The sequence below is a fragment of the Palaemon carinicauda genome, chromosome 3, assembly GCF_036898095.1.
Source record: "Palaemon carinicauda isolate YSFRI2023 chromosome 3, ASM3689809v2, whole genome shotgun sequence".
NCBI classification, from domain to species: Eukaryota; Metazoa; Arthropoda; class Malacostraca; order Decapoda; family Palaemonidae; genus Palaemon; species Palaemon carinicauda.
In genome coordinates, this window is record NC_090727.1 from 114,503,405 (window position 1) to 114,510,904 (window position 7,500).

A 7,500-nucleotide genomic window follows, 5' to 3' on the forward strand; every position below is an offset into this window, starting at 1 on the left:
TACGAGTTATGATAGAAAATAAATATTCCTTTGAAAAATATATTTTAGTTCTGATGAAATATGTTTGATTGTCTGATAGAAAATATGTGGCCCGCTTCAAATATGATATTGTAGTTTTGTATATATGATAAAATCTTTGGATCAATAACAGGTCATTGTCAATATCCATAGTTAATTTTCAACAAAGATAATTAACTATGGATATTAACAATGACCTGTATTTAATTATATGGGTGACTTTGCTTCATTAATCTTCAGATGAAATGTCGACCGTTTAGTTATGAAAACTTTGAATAATGGCTTATTTAATTAATAAAGTTATGAGAGCCTATGTGATTTAACCGCAAATGTTATAGTTTAAATGACTTTCTACCATATTTCACCATAACTGACCATAACTGAATTTTAACAAAATATTTTAAAGTCAACAGAATTTAAAAGACATTTTATTTTGTTTACATCATCTTTTCGGTCTGAAGTTTTACAACCTACGATATTTATCTATTGAACATTTATAAAATATTTCAAAGAAGCAGAAATTAAGACTATTTTTTTGGTTACATAGCTGTATTTATTTTTGAACCTTCGTTTTACAACCTTCAATGCCATTTTTTCATAATTTTCTTTTTTATATTACCAAGTTTTACAATCTACAATTCCAAATCTTAAAGTTACTTAAATCCTTCCTCGCCTATCATTCTACTACATGCCGCATGAAAATAAAGCTATACATCTCTAGAAGGTTAATATTAAGAACAAAGAACTACAGTTAATCTTCAACATTCCTGTTCTCCCTTCTAACTCCTATAAATTGTGTAAATCATTCCAACCTATCATTCTACTACATGCCACTTTAAAATAAAACTATACCCCTCTAGAATGGAAATATTAACAAGAATATAGAACTAAAAGGCATATTAAGCATTCCTCTCTTTTCCCATTCTTAGAAGTATGTAAATCACTCCCCAACCTATCATTCCACTACATGCCACTTGAAAATAGTAAAACTATACACCTATAGAATGGAAATATTAACAAGAATAAAGAACTACAAGGCATCTTAAGCATTCCTCGCTCTTCAAATTCTTATAATTATGTAAATCCTTCCAACCTGTCATTCTACTACATGCCACTTTAAAATAGTGACACTAAACACATCTAGAATGGAAATATTAATAAGAATAAAGAACTACAAGGCGTCTTATGCCCTCCTCGCTTCTCCAATTCTTATAATTATGTAAATCATTCCCCAAGCTATCATTCCACTACATGCCGCTTGAAAATAGTAAAACTATACATATCTAGAATGGGAATATTAAAAAGAATAAGGAAATACAAGGCATCTTAACGCCCTCTTCGCTTCTCCAATTTTTATAACTATGTAAATCATTCCCCACACTATCATTCCACTACATGCCGCTAGAAAATAGTAATACTATGCACATCTAGAATGGAAATACAAAAAAAAAAAAAAAAAAAAAAAGATCGAGAAAGAAGCGCTTTTTCCAATTCAGAAAAAAGTCTTGGCAACAAAAGCCAAGTACAAAGAAAACTGATGCTGGATTAAGATAATTCATGTTTTTTTTTATTTATTAGTTGTATATAGTTTATTTGCTAGTTCCCTATTTTCTTTCCTCACTGGGCTACTTTTCCTGTTGGAGCTATTGTAATTGTAGCATTCTGGTATTCCATCTTGGGTTGTAGCTTGGATAATAAAAAAAAATGAATAAAAATAAAAATAAAATAAATAAAGTAAAAAAATAAAAAAAATTAAAAAAAAGTAAAATAAATAAAAAAAAAATTATGTAATCATTCCAACCTATCATTCTATTACATTTCACATGAAATAATTAGACATCTAAAATGAAACTAAGAAAAAGAGAGCGAAAACCACTTTCTTTCCAATTAGGAAAAAAGTCTTGCCAACAAATGCCAAGTACAAAGAAAATTTAATCATTTCCTCATGAATAAGAAGAAAAAGTTGGGAAAGAATCTCGTCTTGTAGTTCCCCGAGTGAAGTGGGAAGTTAGAGCCACCAGACGAGGTATTATGTACCCCAATTTTGATGATAATGGTTACAAAATTGCATTTTTATGTCTTCTAGTATCTGTTTTAGTTACAGAATTTTTAATTTAATATGTTTTATCATCTAGGAAGGTGAAAAAGTAGTTCCCCGAGTGAAGTGGGAAGTTAGAGCCACCAGACGAGGTATTATGTACCCCAATTTTGATGATAATGGTTACAAAATTGCATTTTTATGTCTTCTAGTATCTGTTTTAGTTACAGAATTTTTAATTTAATATGTTTTATCATCTAGGAAGGTGAAAAAGTAGTTCCCCGAGTGAAGTGGGAAGTTAGAGCCACCAGACGAGGTATTATGTACCCCAATTTTGATGATAATGGTTACAAAATTGCATTTTTATGTCTTCTAGTATCTGTTTTAGTTACAGAATTTTTAATTTAATATGTTTTATCATCTAGGAAGGTGAAAAAGTAGTTCCCCGAGTGAAGTGGGAAGTTAGAGCCACCAGACGAGGTATTATGTACCCCAATTTTGATGATAATGGTTATAAAATTGCATTTTTATGTCTTCTAGTATCTGTTTTAGTTACAGAATTTTTAATTTAATATGTTTTATCATCTAGGAAGGTGAAAAAGTAGTTCCCCGAGTGAAGTGGGAAGTTAGAGCCACCAGACGAGGTATTATGTACCCCAATTTTGATGATAAGGGATTACAAAATTGCATTTTAGTTCTTTTTATATCTGTTTTAGTTACAGGATCTTTAATTTAATATGTTTTATCATCTAGGAAGGTGAAAAAGTAGTTCCCCGATTGAAGTGGCAAGTTAAGAGCCACCAGATGAGGTATTATGTACCCCAATTTTGATGATAAGGGATTACAAAATTGCATTTTTTATGTCTTCTAGTATCTGTTTTAGTTACAGAATCTTTAATTTCATGCGCTTTATCATCTAGGAAGGTGAAAAATTAGATATTGATCAGAAATTCTTTTAGGAACGGACTAAGATTTTAACAAATTAGAATAATTGAGAATATAAATCCATAAATAAGTTTAATGAAAGTTGAAAAAAATAACTGTAAACATTTAGAAAAATTCTGAAAATGAATACATATAATTGTGAATGATTCTATCAATATGTTTAATGAAAATAAAAAAAATAATTTTAAACAATTAGAAAAATTCTGAAAATTAATTCATAAAGAATATAATGACCCATTTTAGAATAAGACAATTTACAATTAAAAAAAGTTTACCACATTAACTTTTCAGTTATGTTATATATCCACAGACAAAAATACTTAGAACACACAAATTGTTAATCAATAATAGGACGAATATCAATGAGCCACCCTAAATAAGACTTCAGAATTCAAATCTTTATAAAATTTGTTAGCCTTGGTCTCCCAGTCTTGCTAAAAAAAAAAAAAAAAAAAAAAAAACTGATATATTTATATGTATGCATGCATAAATACATGTGTAGATATCGACATATACACGTAAATACATATGTATAAATGCATATCTATATATGTATAGATGTAAATATACAGTACATATGTATATATGGACATTTATAATATGTAGACATGTAAATATATATATATATATATATATATATATATATATATATATATATATATATATATATATATATATATATATACACATATATATGTATAATATATATGTATATATACACAAAAAATAAATATTTATATATCAATAAATATACATATATACATATGCATAGATATATGTATTATGTATACATACATTTGTAGACATATTTACCTATAAATGCTTACATATACATATATATTAATTACTTTTTCTTAGGCACTACATGCCAAAGCCTCGTGCACTTCTCTACCTTTCTGCCATTTTGACTTTCTCTTCTTCTGTTCTATCACAAACATCACCGTAATCTTTTTTTCCGAAATCTGCATACAAAGAGACCCTCACTTAACAAGCCACAATACTTTTCACCGGACCACTCGGGTTTAGGGATGCAAGGAATCTCTCTCTCTCTCTCTCTCTCTCTCTCTCTCTCTTCTCTCTCTCTCTCTCTCTCTCTCTCTCTGTGTCTGTCTGTGTTTGTCTGTCTGTGTTAGTGTATGTCTCGTTTCTTCTAATGAAATATACGCCCTCTCTCTCTCTCTCTCTCTCTCTCTCTCTCTCTCTCTCTCTCTCTCTCTCTCTCTCTCTCTCTCTCTCTCTCTCAACCTTTTTTCTTATTTCGTGTCACTATTTCCTTTAATTTGCTCATGAAATATACATCTCTCTCTGCCTCTCCCACTCCCTGCCTCTCCCACTCCCTTTCTGCCTCTCCTTTCCTCTAACCCTTTTCTCATTTAGTGTCACTATTTCCTTAAATTTGGTCAAGAAATATATACCCTCTCTCTCTCTCTCTCTCTCTCTCTCTCTCTCTCTCTCTCTCTCTCTCTCTCTCTCTCTCTCTCTCTCTCTCTCTCTCTCTCTCTCTCGTTTCCTCTATCCTTTTCAAATATCCTTTTCAAATACGTAAGTGTCTGTTGACTTTTGGATTTAGTTGTACATTTCATGAAAGAAAAATGTTAAAAGTGTTTATGACTAAGTAAACAATATTGACTTACTTGATATACAAAGCGAATGGTCAATTTATATTTATTGTTCTACGACAACGTATCCCAACAATAGCTTTAAATGGATTGCATGATTTTTTTTACGAGTTATGATAGAAAATAAATATTCCGTTGCAAAATATATTTTCGTACTGATGAAATATGTTAGATTGTCTGATAGAATATATGTGGCCCACTTCAATTATGATATTGTAATTTTTGTATTGATGATAAACCCTGTGGATCAATAACAGGTCATTGTTAATATCCATAGTTAATTATCAATAAAGATGATTAACTATGGATATTAACAATGACCTGTATTTAATTATATGGGCGACTCTGCTTCATTAATCTCCAGATGAAATGTCAACCGTTTAGTTATGAAACCTTTGAATAATGGCGAATTTAATTAATAAAGTTATGAAAGCCTATGTGATTTAACCGCAAATGTTTTAGCTTAAATTACTCTCCACCGCAATTCACCATAACTGACCATAACTGAATTTTAACAAAATATTTTAAAGCTAACAGAATTTAAAAGACATTTTAATTTGTTTACATCATCTTTCTGATCCTACGCTTTAAAACGTTCAAAGCCATTGAACATTAATAAAATATTTCAAAAATCTTTTGGTTACATAGCTGTATTAATTTTTTAGCCTTCGTTTTACAACCTTCGTTAACATTTTGAAAAAGTTTCTTGTTTATATATCTAATTTTGGACCTCCGTTCAAAAATCTTCAATACCATTTTTTCATAATTTTTTTTTATTATATTGCTAAGTTATATTCTGATCCTTCGTTTCACATCTTTAATACCATTAGACGTTTTTGCTGTTTAAATAATCATATTAGTTTCTTTTTTTATCCTTCGTTTTACAACTTCCAATGACATTTTCCATTTCATTTATAGTATTCATAGTTTGGTTACCCTTCCTGCATATTTATATTCTCAATCACCTTAATTATTATTATTTTCTTTTTTTTTTTTGTCTTTCAATTTACAAGCTTAAATGCTATTTCCCACTACATTCTATTGCCACTTAAAGGTTTAAAGGTCGGTCCTGAATGGCAGAGGCAAGGGACAGTGACATTGCCATATCAAGCATGACAATGCCCTAGAGACTGACCATATATACACAATCAGCACCGAAGCCCCCTCTCCATCAAAGCTATGTCCAAGGAGGGCCAGGCCATGGCTGCTGATGACTCAGCAGATAAACCTACAGGCTCCCCAAACCCACCATTCTTAGCTTAAAAGGATTGTGAGGTTGCAGCGACCAAAGAAACTATCGAATTTGAGAGGGACTCGAACGCCAGACAGGGACGTTACCACATTGGCCAGCACATCCCTCAACATTAGGTTTAATTTTCCGCATCTTTGTTTACATTACTATGTTTGTATCTTTTTCGCCCTTCAAAGACATTTTCCCCTTCAATTTCATTACCATTTACATAACTTTTAGTTTCCTTTTCCATATCTTTACATTTCCACAATCGCCTTCAGAACCGAATCTCTCTACTTTACATTTTTCCCTTTCATTTTATCATCATTAAAACTTTTAGTTGGCTTTTCCACAATCACCTTCAGAACAGTCTCTCTCCACTTTACATTATCCCTTTCATTTATCATCATTTACATAACTTTTAGTTTACTTTTCCACAATCACCTTCAGAACCGAATCTCTCTACTTGACATTTTTTTCCCTTTCATTTTATCATTAAAACTTTTAGTATGCTGTTCCACAATCACATTCAGAACAGTCTCTCTCCACTTTACATTTTTCCCTTTCATTTTATTATCATTCACATGATTTTTAGTTTACTTTTCCACAATCACCTTCAGAACCGAATCTCTCAACTTGACATTTTTTCCCTTTCATTTTATCATCATTAAAACTTTTAGTTTGCTGTCCCACAATCACATTCAGAACAGTCTCTCTCCACTTTACATTTTTCCCTTTCATTTTATCATCATTAAAACTTTTAGTTTATTTCCCACAATCACCTTCAGAACCGAACATCTCTAATTATTTTTCCCTTTCATTTTATCATCATTTACAAAACTTTGAGTCTAATTTTCCACTTTTTCCACATCCAAACATTTCCACAATCACCTTCAGAACCGAATCTCTCTACTTTCCATTTTTTCTTTTTATTTTATCATTTACAAACGTTTAGTTTACTTTTCCACAATCACCTTCAGAACCAAACATCTCTCCTTATTTTTCCCCCTCATTTTATCATCATTTACCTAACTTTTAGTTTACTTTTCCACAATCGTCTTCAGAACTGAATCTCTACTTATTTTTCTCTTTCATTTTATCATCATTAAAACTTTTAGTTTACTTTCCCACAATCACCTCCAGAACCGAATCTCTCTACTATACATTTTCCCCTTTCCCTTTATCATCATTTACAAACCTTTGAGTCTACTTTCCCAATTTTCCACATCGAAACATTTCCACAATCACCTTCAGAACAGTCTCTCTCCACTTTACATTTTTCCCTTTCATTTTATCATCAATAAAACTTTTAGTTTGCTTTTCTGCAATCACCTTCAGAACCGAACATCTACTTATTTTTCCCTTTCATTTTATCCTCATTTACAAAAGTTTAGTTTACTTTTCCACAATCACCTTCAGAACCGAACATCTCTACTTATTTTTCCCTTTAATTTTATCATCATTAAAACTTTTAGTCTACTTTTCCACTTTTTCCACATCCAAACATTTCCACAATCACCTTCAGAACCGAATCTCTCTACTTTCCATTTTTTCCTTTTATTTGATTATCATTTACATAACTTTTAGTTTACTTTTCCACAAGCACCTTTAGAACTGAATCTCTCTGATTTACATTTTTCCTTTTCATT